This window comes from Anoplopoma fimbria, chromosome 4, assembly GCF_027596085.1.
Source record: "Anoplopoma fimbria isolate UVic2021 breed Golden Eagle Sablefish chromosome 4, Afim_UVic_2022, whole genome shotgun sequence".
Classification (NCBI taxonomy): domain Eukaryota; kingdom Metazoa; phylum Chordata; class Actinopteri; order Perciformes; family Anoplopomatidae; genus Anoplopoma; species Anoplopoma fimbria.
Window position 1 is genome coordinate 6,835,655 of NC_072452.1, and position 18,723 is coordinate 6,854,377.

An 18,723-nucleotide genomic window follows, 5' to 3' on the forward strand; every position below is an offset into this window, starting at 1 on the left:
CCTATGACTTATAGTCGCCGATAGGCCAGCAGTGGTAAATGAGAGGCCAGTGGTGTGCTTGTCACTGACATTCCTACTAACTTACAAGCCATAAGTTTGGGACCATCTTATCCACAGCACTGCTGACAGTCCTGTATGCTTCTCATTGCAAAGTTTAAAGAGGCAGCTGTGCATTGATCTTTAATGGAGATGGGGAAGTTTACCAGTGTACAACTTCCCAGGCAATGCTGGCTCTGAGGATTGCTGAGAACTGTAGTGTAGCCTTCCCAGTGATGGGGCTACAATATTAAGTTCGCTCCTCTGGATTAAAAGTCACAGGGTAATTGAAGTTAAAAGGGAAAATCGCCAGAGGAGCATAACAAATAACATGGAAATCTGACATTTAGGTTTATATTTTTTTCATCATTTACTAGTGGGAATATTGGCTTGTTGGGGCAGCACGGTGATGTGGTGGCTAGCACTGTCTTCTCACAGCAAGAAATGCCCGATGCAAGACAGGCTTCTGAACCCTGCATTCGTCAATGAGCTGGGATCCCCCGCAACCCTTAACAGGATAATGGAAAATGAATGAATATTGACTTGTTGGTGGAAAGGTCAGAGGTCAACATAATCCTTAAATTCTTATTTGGGGTCCTTACTATTCACATCAAATTTAACAGAAATCTGGCAAACATTCATCTTTCATTCATCCATCTTCCGTAACCGCTTATCCAGTTAAGGGTCGCGGGGATGCTGGAGCCGATCTCAGCTGTCCATGGGCGAAGGGCATCTGGCAAACAGTTGTTGATATATCAAATACAGACAGCTTTGAATATCACCGTACTAAACCCCCACCTCTTGTGAGTGAGAAGTCAACAATTATGAAACAACATTATGAAATTTAAAATACAATATGAATGGAGCCACAGAGTTGTCTCTGTCTGTCTGCTGTAGATGGTGTATGCAGTGCACATTCAAAGTCTTACTATGTGAGAATGTTACAACATACCTTAAGATATTAGTTGTTTTTTGTTGATGCTTCGGTTAAATATTCATTTTAATCCCAAAGATGAAGTAAGATTTTTGCTGTTCCTGACTGTCTTGATTTGAATGTAGCAATGATGGATGGATTACTGAGCTGCCTACAATGTACACGCCCAAGGGCCCAAAGTGTCAGGGGCCGCCTGTTCTTCACCTATAAAATGTCTCTCAAAGGGACACGTACCAACCAGGGGAGACTCATAATGATCAGAAAGAAACATAAAACAACCCCAAAGAGACACAAAATTACTACAAAGAGACACAAATTCACCTAAAAGAGAGAGAAAACTCCTACAAAGCGTCACAAAATGATCACAAAGAGATGTGTAACGACTACAAAGAGACACAAAAAGGCAACAAAAATAGGCTAAACATCATTATGGTCTGTGTGTTTTCCCATTAACATCAGGAGGATGGATTGATGACCAAGTACTTGTTATGGCTGTTAATCCATGCAAATTGTACTTTTTTCAGACTGATTAACAGTTGGTCCACTTCACTTAATTCATGGTTTTGCCGAGTTCCCACAATCAGCCAGCAGAGGGCCCTCCAGCTCTCCTCTTCAAAAGGAACTTCTCCCATGCATGGAGGGACGGAAGGGGGGAAATAAGAAGGAGCAGTGAGTGAAAAGGAAATGAACGTGAAGGAAAGGAAAGGAAAGGAAGCAATTACTGAGCTAGAACCCCGGCTTGTTCAGCAACTGTGGCTCCTCCTAATCATAGTTAATTAACTCTTATGTCTCCTCCCCTGTCATCCACAACAATGGAAACACACTATCACTTCATTTAAGGAAGGAATAATCTTGCACTTGAAGTGTCAGCAATTACGGGTGTTATAATATTATGCATATGGCACAGTGAGCGTCACATGAATAAAGAAAGACATGACACGATAATAAAGTAATAAATGGTTTGCAAATTAACCCCAACAGACCCAAGGAACCCAACGAGCATACGTCTTGTTGATTAGGGGTAATGAGTGTATGTGTGTCGTATATACGCGTGGATGTATAATGCGCAGATCTGTATTTCCAGGCATGGCACCATTATACGCTGCTAATTTCCAGTATTTGCTAAAGGTCCCATGCATGTGATGTGTCAGACGGGCAAACAGCAGGATGTGGTCTCACACTAGGTAGGGCGGATTAACCCTACGTGGACCCCTCACCCCTCGTGTCCTCCGGAGCACCTGGACTGAACACTGGTGGGCTCTAATCCAGTCAAAGAGGGGGATACACTTGGTGAGAGCTCTTTCCTTTCTTTCTCTAACCCCCTCACTGGTGAGCCTATTACCTGATCTGTGTGTGTGTGTGTGTGTGTGTGTGTGTGTGAGCCCCAAGCATGGTGTGTGTGTGTGTGTGTGTGTGTGTGTGTGTGTGTGTGTGAGAGAGAGAGAGGGCCAGACGGACACAGTTTCTTCCAGATAAAGGTTTTTCTCCTGTCAAAAAAAATGACAGATAATAAGAGCTGATATGAGAGAATAGCAAGCCTTATGGCATCACTCTTGCTTTTTTTTTGTGTCTTTTGTACACTCCAAATCCCTAACACACACGCCCTAACACACACACACACACACACACACACTGCTAATCTGTATTGGGGGGGGGGTTGTGGAAGAGAGGGAGCAGGTGGAAGGATAAAGACGAGTTTCTGTGTGTTTCATTTTCTATTTTTGTATAAATAACTAGTGTGCTCTTATTAGAGACAGCCCCTTCCTTCCAACACCCCCCCCTAAAAGACACACGCACACACACACGCATATTACACATCACACATCACACACACACACACTGTTCATGCAGACAGATTATGTCTCAGACAGTCAGAGCTCCTGCCTTCAATTAACCTCACAAAGACAGGATCACTTACACACACATTTGATGTTAGCAGGAGGGAAACAATAAAGAGGTGTGTGTGTGTGAGTATGTGTGTGTGTGTGTGTGTGTGTGTGTGTGTGTGTGTGTGTGTGTGTGTGTGTGTGTGTGTGTGTGTGTGTCTGTCAGAGGTTGCCATGTATACAACACGCAGGCTCTACTAGACGTGATACAATAGTCAATTTATTAGTGGAGGACACATGTAATTTACTCTGTGCAAACATTCCTGTGTATCACCCACTTTGTTCAAACTGAATATATAAGCACATTCACAAGATGCTGTTTCTGCTACAACTGTAAAAAAAAAAAAAAAACTAACCCCCCCCCCAAAAAAAAAAACAGGAAAGGTAGAATGTGCCACTGTGCAGTCTTAAGAAATAACTACTGGAGGAGAAGTTAATAAAAAACAATTGTCTTTACATTTGACCGGGACATTTTATAGGCCGGTGAGGTGAGGTTCAGATAGCAGCAGTGCTAAAGAAGGCTACAGCGATGGCAAGGTGCTGCTGTAAATTTAGGATTTATTGGCACCCACTGATAGTAAGTGCTGCTATTTGAATGGCTGTTTGCGAAACACAACAATAGAAAACTGTTTATAAGTTGCTTCTACCAGTTCTTACACTTTCTGGTGTGCACAAACGTGAACTGCGCCATGACTGCGTTTGAGGAGAGACAGTCAGAAAGTGTGCGTCATTAGTCCTCTCACTGTCTGATTATGTTTATAAAGTCCCTCTAAAGGTTTTTTGCAGGGAGGGTCCTGGTGGGGTTGGAAGACAAAGACGCTGACCTTGTGGTCCCTGTGCAACGGTTCGCATTCAGATGTTAGTTGTGTGATGTCCCCCATGTCTCTATATGGACACTATCTAATAAAGCCAAATATTTCTCCCTAAAAAAGAGCCCTTTGCCCACCCTAGTGCTACATTTACATTGATTATAGAGCAACAGAGTGCAGTTTACGTTCCCCCTTTGTGTGTGTTGTCAGTGAAGCGTCTTCTTCATTTTTGCAGCCCCACTTTCTTGCTCAAGGCCGCAGCTCCGCACAGCTCCGCACAGCTCTTATACGGCGGTTACAGCTGATAAGGCTGAAAAAAACGACGGCTGCGGCGTGGAAGCGTAGCACCCACCCTATTGTTACCCCTCAGGTAAACACTGTAAGCACCTTTGCCGTTGTTTGCACCGTTAGCTGTGAGCTGCTGGCTTAGCCTGCGCCCTGTTGGGAGCCGTTGAGAGCCAATAGAAATGCTCCAAATCTCAAACGTTGCACATGTAGCTCATAAGCGGAAATGAAAAGACTGAGAGAACCTGTTAACTCCACTTAAAATGTAGTCTCATTTATAAAGCATTTAACATGTGTATATGTTTTTAATAGTTGTGATTTATCAAATGTATTTCTCTTTGAAAAATCTGGTTTGTCTATTCAAGATAATATACGGTGATGTGGAAATGACAGTGAAAATGGTCAAGAAAGTTTATTTACACACAAATTCTCAAAGTTTATATTTCTAAAAGTGGGTTCCCAGAAAATAGGTTTTAGAAATGCTGTCTTACGATGACAGTTGGTCCAACCGACTCTGGCACAGTGTAGTTATTATGTCAAACTAGCCATGTATAAGCTAAGTTAGCGTCAGCGTACAGGAACTAAACGTCCCCCCAAAAATGTCCAAAACCAACACAGAGCATCTGTCTGTGTGTTAGTGTTGGGGTTCAAAGGTCAGCGGCTGTGGCAGAGCTGTCTCCAGTAAATACAGCAGCGCGATTGATGTAGCACACAACATTAATAATTTTTTCTTCATTCACCTGCTGCTGATCTGTAGGGGAATGTAAAGCTGTTTTTTTTCCAGTCTGTGTGTTTGTGGCACACACAACACTACCTGGTTAGGACACACACACACATATACACACACAGATCAGTGTTTACACCCAGTGTAAACTCTTGTAGCTGACTGTCAAACAGACCAAATCCAGTGCAGATACAGTACAATCCATTTGAGGTAAAAAAAATAAAAACAAAGAGCTTTGAATGGAGACGGGCAGGAAGTGTGGACAGACAGAACAGAGGAGACGCTGCTTTGGGCTTGTGTCTCAACCAATGCTTTCCTTCTTCTCTACTGTATGTCTTTATTTTCCTTTAACATCCCCCTACACACACACCCACACACCCACACACCCTTCCTTCCCCCCCAGAACTTCTTTCATTTCTGCTGAAGGAGAGGAAGAGGAGACCGAGGAGAGAGGAGGGGGGTTGCGATTAGTTTCAGGGTTCCAGCCCTCTTGATTGGCAGCTGGCAGCATATGGAGCTGTGAGGAAGGTTTGCCCACGCTCACTTCTGAGGAAACAAATATTTGCCTGAAGGGGGAGAGAAAGAGAGAGAGAGAGAGCGGGTGAGAAAAAAAATATTAATTAGTTTGCAGACGCACCGAGAGATAAAAGTCGGCAAGACGTATCCATCAAAAGGCTGCAGAGTTAGCTGCAAAATGGAAATTTTCCCCAAGTTGACATATCCAGTAGGCTGCTGGCAGGGCTGAGGGGGAGAACACGTGCGCGCTGGGAAAAGCACCGAGGTGCACAACACAACAGCCCCAACGTGGAGTCTACATTAACATCTGTGCATACGTTAACATATTCTGAGTGGAATTAACATTTAGGCAGGCATCTTCCACGCTTGAGAAACATCTCTCGAGCTAGCCCCCTCCAATTATTTCTTAATTATCGTTCTCCACATCCGACCAGAGTTGTGCGTGGAGATAAAAATCCACACATATGCAACACATCAGACGCACTCAAAGTAAACATACAGATGCCAGTTAAGACGTGTTTGCCGTCACCACGTGATTCCAAACCAACATAGAGGATAATGGCTTTGTGAAGATATACATTCGGATTCAGATATATCAGTTATATTTGCTTGGAGTTGATTCTCTCACATAAACGCCTACAAGTACTGCTCTACTCTTTGTCTTTAATGGACACTGTCAAGTTTTACTGCTTTGCATCAAGGAATCTAGCAGAATGTCAGTGACTGTGTAAACAGTTTGAGTTATACAACGGGAAATATGTTTAATTTCCAAGATGCTAAAAATTTTAAATCTCATATCTGGAGCAAGGAAGGGTTTGCCAGGTTAGTTTAAAACATGAAAACAGATAGCTAAGTTGAGTGGAAAATAAATTGAAAATGTAATAAATGGCTTTAAAGCTCAGTAATAAGCATGGTATGTTGTTGCTTAAACAACGCACAAAAGGAAACGACCCTTTGTGTTGTTTACAGAGGTAATTATTTCTTGTTGTCACTGTGAGGTTGCTATGTTTGATACAGTTGAGTCTGCACAGAGACCAAAGCCAAAGACTGTATGCTAAGTGAAATTACAGTATCTGTCAACCTGCATTGTAGCCAAAGATGCAGTGGCATAAGGAAGTTACCATGGGCCTAAATGCATGCTATTTTGTCTGGAGCCTTAGTGTGCTCTTGTTATTCGGATATTCCATGAAATGGCCATCTCGTCACATCAAGTGGAGACTTGACATTTAGCAACATCAACTGACATATTACCCATCAATCCTCTTTGCGTATCTGTTTTTGAAGAAAAATATGAAAATACACTTTTATTTAGTTATAGTTTTTTATAGATTGCTACTGACTATTTTGCCCCTACAAAATAGCACCTACTGTGATATAACATAGGACCATTTCTCTGTGCCCCCCCTCCTTAGTAGAACTCCAACGTCTATATTTACGCCTCTGCGCTGAAGTGATGTGGCCTTTAAGATGGAGATATTCATCAATAAATAGCTTGGATGTGAATTCCTTTCTAAACTGCAGCAATTTGTTGGCTTTTACATTTCAGTTTGGAGCCACTGAATTCACTAATCAGCCCCCCCACCCTCCCAAAATAAGAAAAAAACAGATGAAAGAGACTTGCTTTACTTTGATACATGACGTTCAGACACTGACCATGGGATTCATGCGGCACTGATAAGGTAATTAACGGACTATGATAGTGTAATTAAGCAACATCTGAGAAGAAAGGCTGTTGGAGTGGCGCGTTGGTGTGGGCGCCCATCAAAGCCCGTGGCACTGCTTTAAAGGGCCCGCTGTCTGTGCACAACATTTGGTGCTAAGGTATCGACAAGGAAAGAGAGAAGGCTTGTTATGCCATTGAGAATTAGCTGACACCACCATATAACAGCATTGTGATGGAAATCAAATGCAATGCAGTCGTATAAAAATGGACGGAGATCATATCTGGGGGAACACAGGGGCAGTAACTGATAGCTCCATTGTTAGAGAGCCAAATGGTGTCTCTCTCTCTATCAGTGCTCGGTCTCAACAGATTTCACTGAATAAATGGAAGTTGCACGAATTCACTTAGGCATTTTCCTTGCTTTTGCTTAGCTGAGAATGCGTCTTTGTGGGGCTCGTCGTCGGGCCTCGCGGAGCGTACTCCCTACCTCCCCCCCCCCTCCCCCTCTCCCCCTCTGTGCGCACTGAACCAGCACAAATTCGGTTTTATTGTATTTGTTTGTTTATTTACTCTTATCTCTTTTCCATTTCAGAGGCTTCCTATCAGAGACCTGCAAACCTCAGAAGCCGAGTGGCAGGGGAGCCGTGGGTTTACATTTGTGTGTGAGTGTGTGGAAGTGTGTGTGTGTGTGTGTGTGTGTGTGTGTGTGTGTGTGTGTGTGTGTGTGTGTGTGTGTGTGTGTGTGTGTTTGAGGGGATTGGTGTAAAATTAAAATACAAATAGAAAGGAAACATTGGAATCATCACTTTTGTTATCGCTTGCTATACGGTTTATGGCTCCCACTGTTAACAAACTCCTCCAGGGTGATGAAACAGAAAGCGCTGAAATGTACTTACTTCATGACTCAGAGAATATTTTTTAAGTTATATTATGAACACATGGCGAGGCTGCAATGGGTGTGAAACTCATTTTAGGCATTAGATGAAAAAAACATTCATTGCATCCAACAATGATGAGTACCTTCACAGAGTTGTTTAACATATTTAATTCTTAGCCAAGTCAATAGGATTTACCACCTGATGTTATAGAACTCCACCTATCATACCTTATGGATAAAACTGATCAGTTTGAGCTTCATCCGTATTGGGTTACTAAGCAAGTGTTGTAGTTTCCTAACCGTAATCATACCTTGGTTGTCCTGCCATGAGAGTTCTTGACATTAGAATTAACAAAAAATGTTTTCCCAATTTTATTTAAGCTAAATGTTACATTGCATGGAACCAGAAGACATAGAGGACCATTTACAAACATGCCGACTGAAGCAGTTCTGCCTTGAACACACCTTCAAGTTTCCACAAGACTAAAGCATTAGTTACAATTTTGGAGGCGGCGCCACGTTTATTCCTATATAAGTTGCTCAGTGGTGTTTGAGGCAAAAAAAGTTTCACCTCTGAATATAATTCGGATGAAAATACCCAGGTCTCTCCCAGCGATGTTCTGCATTATGGGGCCCTTAACTCTGCCTACCAGCCCTCGGTCTAGCCTGGAGCTCATTCACATGAACGGAGGAAGGAAAATGACTCTAGATTCGACTATTAGTCTTAAAAGTTGTAAAACGCACTGCTAGCCAAATCCAGCTAGCCAGAGTTATTCCCCTTCCTGGCAGTCTGGGGGACAGTAATGCACGATTGGTTTTTACATCCTGACAGCAATAAATGGATGAAAGAAGCCGTTTATGTGTCAAGCGAAAGCCTAAAGTATGTGAGTACGGAGAGCTAGGTTGCACTGAGGGCTGGCAGTCTGGGTTAAAGGAAACACTATACTCGATTGGGGACAGTAATGCTCAATGAGGCAGCGGCAGGACTGGTTGATGGACCATCGTCGAGGGGGTGGGGGCAGGAGTCCTGAAGGGTGGGGGAAGCCTAAAGTATGAATTGGCCTTAAGAGTCTCTGCAAGGCTGTACTTTTGGCTTAATGTGAACGTGCGCATGCTAACATGCACACAGCGACAAAGCTAACGCTGATGCTGTTGTTTAGCAGGTGTCAAACTTACCATGTTCCCCATCTTAGTTTAGCATGTTAGCATGCTAACATTTGCACTGAACAGTAGCACTGAACATAAAGTAAAGCTGAGGCCAAAGGGAATGTAATTACTTTTGCAGTTATTATGAAATGACACAAGTGGAAAAATGCTAACAATCATTCTATCAGGCCTAAGTGGTCTAGTACCTTTATGAAATGTATTTATGTTTTGGGAGGAAAGAAGCATTTGGAGAGGTTAAGGAATGAGAGCAGAGGTCGCAAGCCAAATTCAAATAGGTGATAACATGCCACACATCTTAGACCACCAGGCCAAAGGGATAACCCTATTTTAAGGCATAACTTAAGAATGGAGTGCACCAAAATTAGGTTTCTTTAAAAGTGGACAATAAGTCGCCTGAAATCATGTAACAGCCATGCAACCTTAACTTTCCCCTCAGACATCAAAATGCGAGACCATAATTTTTTTAATGCTTTTATTTCAAAGAGTACTTGCAAAACGATCTGTTTCTGCTGGATGAATTGTCAACGTAGTGTGGGTGGAGGGCCAGAGAGAGAAAAAAGGGAGGGCTTTTTCAAATGTATCCACATTAGCATTATGTCCATGGCCTTAAACCGAATTACATCTGGTGCGTTCACATGCTCCAGGTGTTGTTTGTTTGATCGCGTCTATGCCAAAAGAAGAAGCCTGTGAGTCACAATGGGAGCATGACGGAGCACAAAGTTAACTTTAAACTAGTTTAACTCTGCGGAGATGAAGCTAACGTTCAACCCTGACAGGAAATCACATGACGTTATTGATAGAAGACAAATGTGGTTATTCTTCTATGTCTCAACCAGACACTTTTTGATTTGATTTTACTTGGAGCGTCCTCACACACTGGTGGTTTAAGACGGTGCCATAAAGAAGCATAAAGTCCCATCAATCACTGCCTCATTACCACCACCGACCCGTCACCCCAAGTACTTAAGCGTGTGTGTGTGTGTGTGTGTGTGTGTGTGTGTGTGTGTGTGTGTGTGTGTGTGTGTGTGTGAGTGTGAGTCTCTGGTCCACTCAGGAGGAGAGAGCGAGCGATCTCGCCAGGATCTGAACTGCCTCTTTGATCTCCCAAAGCCAAACAGAGGGAGAGAGACGCTCGCCCCTCACAGAGAGGATTAAATATCCCTGAGTCGGGACATCACAACTCCCTCTCGCCGCCGCTCCCCCTCCCTCCCCCCCATCCCTCTTTCCTCCGCTCCCTTTCCTCCTCCCGTCTACCCTGGTTATCACTGAGTCTCCAGAGGGGCTGTGGGGAGAGGAGAGCGAGCGAGGAGGAGAAGGGGAGAACAGAAAAGTAAAGGAGAGACTGTGCAGTTTTTAAAAAGCCAAGAGGACATCTGGGTCCACGAGGACTTTGACTGTTTCACCCACACAGGGTCAGAGTCTGGATAGGTCACCGCTCTGCCCCGGGGATCTCTCTCTCTCTCTCTCTCTCTCTCTCTCTCTCTCTCTCTCTCTCTCTCTGTGTGTGTGTGTGTGTTAGGTCGTCATAAAGAAAAAGTGTTTGTTTAAGAGAGTGGGGAGGGTGGAGGGGATGGAGGGACGTTTAAACGGCCACATGAAAGCTTACAGGAGGCCTGAGCTGTTGTGCTAAACCCGGTATATTCGGAGGTGCCCCGCGTTACTTCCGTCCCACACACATCTCTCAGAGATTCTTTCATTAAAGGCTTTTCCTTTAAGAGGGTTTGCTCCAGACAAAAAGTGAAAATGTGATTTACACTGCGTTTCAACAGGATATTACTTTTATAACAGCTAATGTACGTTTCCAAGCAAGAAGGCCACTTTAATTCTGTCTATGTTTATGTCGCTCTTTTTATTATTTTATTTCTCTTTAAAATGACTCTCTGTTTGAAGGTGTCGGGGTTAATATGGACGATACTTTGGCAACATATCACATGGTAAGAAAGTTACAGGTGATGGTGCATCATTCAGATCAGAATCGGTTTATTGCCAAGTACGTTTGCACAGACAAGGAATTTGTCTTGATGATTGGTGCATATTCTTCTGACAACCGAGCAATGAAATAAGAAAACCAAGGATGTAACTTAGAGTCCTGAGAGGAAAGACTGAAAACACTGCAAACATGGAATTATTTCTGGTGATCTACCTGTGATGGTGATACACTAACCCTTGAACCAGCACCAGCAATCTTTTTGGCACTGGTGTAATGTGGTATGGGAAGATTTGTCAAAGGAATAGTCAAAAAAGCGTCTGAAGTGGGACATGTTGGTGTTATAAACTGGAACTGCTGGTGTTATTTTAGATTTTATTATGATTCTGTCATATGTATAAATATATATATATATATATTAATATATATTAACAGCACTGCACAGCATATATTCAGATACAAAGTACAGATTAGTAGTGTAGTGAACTAACCGCTGCATATTCATTCACAGATAATGATTAAATGTTCAGTTCGGTATCAAGCATGTATCACTACACGACTAACACAGCACTCTTATCCATGTCATACAAAAACAGCCCACATAAGCCCACAGTATTCCTTATCTAGCTAATTATTAAAGCCAATTACTTATTATACAGAGGAGCTTAAATGCAAAAACATGGATGAAGAAATTGAAACAAGAAGCCAGATGATCTTCTGCATGGGCTTCCATTACAACCCACACATGGTAGAATACATGACTCAACCATAAATGAAGTATTTTGGAAAAGTCAAAGTTCTCTGTGGTACCATCTGTGTCTGAGAGTTCAGTGTAGAAAATAAACAAACATAATGAAATTACAACACACAGACCATATGACAAAACTGATGGAAGAGATGGATCCAGGAAGATGTCAAAACTGAAGCACATTATGCCCACAGAAGGGAGAATAAAACAAACAGAGAGAGACAGACAGACAGACAGACAGACAGACAGACAGACAGACAGACAGACAGAGGCAGAGATGGGTCTGAAGATGGCCGATCGCCCAGCACAGAGACACCTGAGGGAGAGAGAGAGAGACACAGCCGTGTTTATGGGACATAAGCAGCAGAGGGTTGTTGAGAAGCGGTGGCTTAAAGTTAATTATATTCTTGTCGGCAGGGCTACTATAGGCTTAAATGATACATCGAGACTGAGACCGACCTGCCAGCCGGATAATAAAAGAATAAGCAACAAAATGAAAGTTGAGGCAAAAAGATTGATTTTGAGTTTGGATTTAAAGGCCTCAACATCATCAGACTGTCTGGTGTCCATATGGTTATTCCAGAGGAAGGGGGCATGATAGGAAACAGGCCTTTTGCCTGGCAGGTGCCTTGTCTCTCACTCTGGGGACAGACAGGGGCCCTGAATTCTGAGAGAGGAGAGTCCTGATTGGGATATAAGGTTACAGGAGATCAGACAGGTAGGAAGGGGCCTGCCCATTTACAAATTCTGTAAGTCATCAGAAGGACCTCAAAGTCTGGTCTGACTTTGATCAATGCAATGAATAGAAAACTGGTGTGATATGTTCACATCTTCTAGGTTTATTTAAGACTCTCGCTGCAGGGATCTGAACCATTTGAAGACTTTGAAGTACTAGAACATGGCAACAAAACGTTACAACAATCCAGCCTGGATGATGCAAAGGCACAATTTAGGATCATCAGACATTGATAAAAGAAGAGCTGACTTTTAACTGTGTTGTGTAGGTAAAGGCCATGGTTTCTTTAAATCATGACAACTGGTGTTCTGGGTTTTGATAACTTTAGCCATAAAGGAGTTACAGGACTTGCTAAAACTCCACAACTTACATAAATGGTCTTATAAAAGTACTAGGCTTATAGATGGTGTTACCATACAGTACAATTAGTTAACTTCCCTTGTTGTTTTATTTGAATGATGTTGCTAACTTTTTAAAGTTTGATTATTGGCAGGCCAAAGTTTGATTAGCATCTCTCTTTAAACAGAGTCCTGAGCATTCAGTTTCACAGAGTGACCTGGTAAGTAGGCTACTTGATTGTCCCCTAACATAACAGTGAAGTGCGTGACATTCAGCACATCATGTAGCCTGATCCTGAAGAACAATGTCTAATCTGTAGAAAACCAATGAAAAGTAGAGAGGCTGTGACAATAACAATGTGAAAATTACAAGCAGTGTTACACTATGTGACAAAGATATGGTTCAGCATTTTATCAAATGGCAGAGTTGGAAGTAAGGAAATACATCGAGGCGTCGATATTAACATGGTTGGAAAGAACAAATTACATTTACTCTGGTCACTGTAAAAAAGTTTTTGACTTTTTGGAGTATATTTCTAAATCGGTAATTTGACTTTTGCTTGAGTAACTACTATTTGTACAATTTGTATATTGTGTAAAAAATTGTACAAATGTAAAAATAAAAAAAACACGTTACAAAGTCCTGATAAACTATGTGAGAATGGAACAGTTGAAATGAGATAAATCAGCTGCTGCAACAGAAGAGAAGCTGCAGGTGTGTCTGATGACGCGGGGGGGCGGAGCTTCATGTCCAGAGAGGTGACAACCCGGAAATGATACCTTATAAATGTTTGGGTTCAGGGCGACTTCAAGCACAATCACATTACTGATCATGTAGAGGTTGTGGCTATAATAAGAATGACTGTACCTCAGCATAGTGAACACTATCTCAAATCATCTTAATAAATGACTGATTTAATGCATCACCTGGAACAGGCTACGTGACACACCCACTAAGTTTGTGTGGAATGGGTATACTGGGACAAAGAGGCCAAGTGGACTGGGTATAATGGGACAAAGAGGCCGAGTGGACTGGGTATACTGGGACAAAGAGGCCGAGTGGACTGGGTATACTGGGACAAAGAGGCCGAGTGGACTGGGTATACTGGGACAAAGAGGCCGAGTGTACTGGTTAAGTCGTGCTTTCAGAATGAACGAGTGGAGAAGTTGAACCGGGAGCAGACTGTGGAGGACGATCAGACAGGTGAGCACAACCACACGCTGCTGAACTCTGCTGATGACAGCGTCAATGTTTATGTTGTTTACATGATGTCTGCTTTGGTGATATGTCATCACCTATACATTTAATCTACCTACTTTTTACTTTTATTTAGGCACATTATTGCAAAATTACTTTTACTTGAGCAAAATGTATTTTAAGTAACAGTACTTTTACTTGAATACAATATTCTAGTACTCTTTCTGCTTTCTCCAAAATGGCAGTAATAGTTAGTTTGCATTAGGAGACCTAGCTGCCCTTCTGGGAGAAAACCATCTAACCAAATGATTTTCCATTCCCTTCCTTTTTTTAATTTTACAAGTGCTGAAAAGATTCTTTCCAAATCTTCAGCTTTGTCTGAATCCTTTTAGCGTGAGTGTGTATGCATTCAACATACGTCTCTGTGTGTGTGTGTGTGTGTGTGTGTGTGTGTGTGTGTATGTGTGTTCCTGGACTATTACCTCCAGCTGAACAGAAGCGAAGGTCAGTGCTCTCTATCAGGGGTTAATACAATCACCATTACAGCTTCCTGCTGCGGAGCCGGGGCTGAGGAGGAGAGGGGATGAGAGAGACGGCTAGGGGCAAACAGAGAAAGGGGTAACTCTGACATGACAGTGACAAATTGCCTTGTATTTATTCAAATGGTGTAATGTGATCTTCCGGCTGTGTTGTAATGTGTGTCTTCGGTGTTTGACCCTGCTGATGAGGTAGCGCTAACGAGCTTGTAAAGAGGAGAAGGCAAGGTGAGCTGCAGACAATAAAGTTAGTGGACGCTCGACTGACAAGAACAATATTCAAATTAAATCTCATTTAATCACAAATCTAAAAAAACATAAACATTAAAACAGGTATTCCCGTGGTCAGTATTTAAATTTTATATAAATAAACTTTTAAAATATGAATTATCTCTGAATAAGTTACAAAGACTTTAGAGAGATATCTTATTCCTTTTTAATTAGATAATTTATTTGAGATATATACCCTTTTTGCCAGGTCGGGCAAGTGAGTCCAAAATCTACATGCCCGAAGTCAAACATTTTCATGTTTTATCCGCCTTGCTCTCAAACTTGCAGAAAACTTTGCAATACAAAGTTGGTGTTTTGCATGCGTCCTCTCCAAAGCCACCCAACTAAACTCCTGTTTTCAGGATAGGTGATGTGCTTGCGTGCACTTCGGCTCAGAAACTTTGTCTTTACCTGCCGCCATTTTCCAGAGATTGCCTGATCTATACTGTGTATGTGCAACTCTAAGGACAGATAAGAAGGAAGCGAGATGGCTCAAGTTTTCAGTTTAGTTTACAACATTTACATAAAACTACAAAAGTTGACCAAAGTCCAGCTATCCAGCTAAAATGTAAGATGGCTCACTCCTTAGCTTCTTCCATCATCAGCTACAGAAAAAAACAACAATGTTTTTCATTATTTTTAAATTGCTTGTTTTACTAACCGGACCTGGCATTTTATTTGCCCCTTATACTTTAGCCAAGTTCCCCATGTGGTAGGTTTGTAGCTGCGTTAGCCTTTACGTGTTTTACTGTTTAGGGAGTTGCATGTCAACTACATTGTACCTCCTCCTTTAAAGTATTATTATGATTATTAATAAGTAGTGTACAGGTCTTTTGTTTTTGAATTCAGTAGTTTAAAGATCATTTAAGCTACTTACATAATGTTAGCCTAATTTGACATTTTGGGGGTTCAGCTTGTTAGGTGTCTTACCAGGAATTGGATTGTGTCTCTGTCCATGGACTGATCTGGGACATGTCAGGTTGCCACAGAGGCCTAGAGGTACTGGTTGGTGGCTAGTCTCCACCAAAAGGGGAGAAAATGTGCCTTTTTGGTATCAAAAGTTTACTTTTTTAAAATGATCCATCTTCCTAGCAGGCCGCTGGTAGGCCTACCACCTCAGAACGCTAGCTGCTGAAGACCAGTAAATACCTCCAGAAAGTAGTCCGTCCGCTCGTTAAACCACAGTGTCTTGTTTTTTATTGCTATACATGTGTTAAATACTGAAGATGTGACAAGTGGGTGTGGAGACTTCAGAGCTGTTGGAAGACATCTTTGACGAAGTTTGGCTGCACTTTCTTTTTCACCAAAAACTGATAAGTAATTCACATTTTATTAAGAAGCCCAACTCTGCAAGTTGTTATTAACTAATAAATGCAGAAGGAGCATACAGAGTGACTTAACCAGAAAGTGTCTTTATAAAAAAATAGAGGAGACAGACCACTTTGCCAAACCCTGTGACATAACATTGAGACAGACATATTTCAGAGGACAGACTAAACAGCCAAATCTGGAAACCAGCCTCCGCTGGTTCTCTTCACTCTGCCCTCGGGGTTATTGACACAGACACCTGCAGGGATCCGGGAAGTCACACACCAATGAACACAGCCAACACACACACACACACACACACACCACACACACACACACACACACACACACACACACACACACACACACACACACACACACACACACACACACACACACACACACACACACACACACACAATGACACACGGAGCCAGCATGCTGTGGGTTGAGTCATGGATAGCTGAGGTCAGTGCAAAGATCTGGAGACTTTAGTGAGCAGAGAGGGGAAGCACCTGCTGCAGCATGGAAGAGAAAGAGGGGTAGATGAAGTAGCTGCGAAGAGAGTAGATGGATGGATGTGTAACTTCCACTTCATGGGTCTTGGTCTATCTTTAAAAAAAGTAACGTATTAATTAAGCTGAGAAACATTCAAGAAACTTAAGATGACAAGTGTATGAAATGGGTTCTTTGCAATAACTTACGTTTTTATTTGTCCCCCGCCTGTTTTATACCAGCTATAATATTGCTTACGAAATCCCAATGAGATGTCAAGAGTAAATAACTGAGTGGAATTGACAAAGGTCCACCGTAACGGCTTGAATGGTTTCTCTAAATAACCCAGTCTGATACTGTAGATATTTTAGCAGGCCGCAGCAAAAATACACTACTTCTATGTTTCTGTTCTAGCTCTGAAGCTACTCAAAGCAACATACTTAATCGTACTGGCTCTGTTTTGGCAAAGTTTTGCACATCGCTCTACCTCCAACCTGTTGTCAAAATAGAAGATACTCAAACTTCAGAAATTAACTGGGCATTAAGAAGGATGGTTTATTGAGTAGAACAAGTATTCGTAATCAAACATTTATTCAAGCTCAATATTTAAGCCTGATATGATTGGCAAAACAATATATTTTACATTTACATTTTTATAGGAAGACCTTAAATTCCTTGATCTAAATAAACCATCAAATTCAATTGCAAATGGAGTGTGGGCCATATATATAAATGTATGAATGTATATATACATGTGTGTGTGTGTGTGTGTGTGTGTGTGTGTGTGTGTGTGTGTGTGTGTGTGTGTGTGTGTGTGTGTGAGTGTGAGTGTGTGTGTTTTTTTGCCTAAACCTAGCTAAGTTTCCTGTGAAGATGGAGGTTTATTTTAATAAGACCATATGCACGTAACGAGCAGAAATAGAAATGTGTTGCTGGCTTTCATATAGGACAACGCACGAAAAATGAGGAGTAACTTTTCACAAGATATCATACAAACTTTTCTATGAGGACACATTGATATATATATATATATATATATATATATATATAGCTGTGTATTTTTCAGTCGACTTCTGAGTGTGGACTTGTTGAGCAGGTATAAACACATCTGCATTGAGACGACATGTTGCACAACACTTACTTTGAAGCATACTGAGGCCTTTAGTCAGGAGCTACTTGTTAGCCTCTTAGCCTCGCCTAATTAACATTTAGTTCCTCACTTATTCCCCAGTAACTACTCAGGAGTTTCTGTTGTCGTCCTCTCAGTGTAACAAAACGTTCCCTTCTTTTTCCTCCATTTCCTTCTTTTCCCAGTCCTCTCTTTTTCTCTCTCGCTTTATCGGTGCTCCAGGGACTAACTGACATTCACACACACGCTAATGACACCACAGGATTCGAGAAGCTCCGCTCTCCCCTCTCCCTCTCCCCTCTACCATCTCCCCTCTCGCCTCTCTCCTCTCGCCTCTCGCTCTCTCTCCCTATCTGTTTCTCCCGTTCTCATTCTTGCTACTTTTTCTCTTGTTCTCTCTTCCTGGGCAATTAGACAGAGGGAGAAGTCCCAGTTGGCTCGCGGTGGTAATCAAACATCTTTTTCTTGTCCATTTAACACTGGGATTAATTTCCTACAAGGTTAATTAAAGAGGCCCATCAGACAGAACTGATTATTGCAAAGGTTACTGTAGCACTGCTGCTCACTGTTTCCTCTGCCTGTGTCTGTACACACACACGCAATGTACACACACACACACACACACACACACACACACACACACACACACACACACACACACACACACACACACACACACACACACACACACACACACGCACTTAAATGCACATTCCTGTACATACATGTGCACCCAGAAGGCTAGAATGGAAATAGGATTAAATTGTAATTCTTGAGGAATTTAGAATTAGTAAATTATCTTATTTGATGTACTGTACTGTTTGGAAGTAAGGTAATGTTATTCTGATCATAAAGCGTGTCAACTGATCCTTATTCTATTGTCCAAAAGGCCAAAGGACTGGTGGTTTTATTTTAGCTCTGACAAAATACACTGGTACAATTGAGATGTGTGGATTTTGATGAAATGTGTGGTTGCTACCTTTTGCATTTTGGATGCTGGACTGTGAAATTATGGTTTAGGTTCAGACCCACAAAAAAAAAAGCACAAGGAAGTGGTGCCTAAAGATATGTACCATGTTTCCTATAGACCCCTTTAAAAAAAATTGTTTCTCTTTAGTTCTGAAGATGAATGATGAAAGTT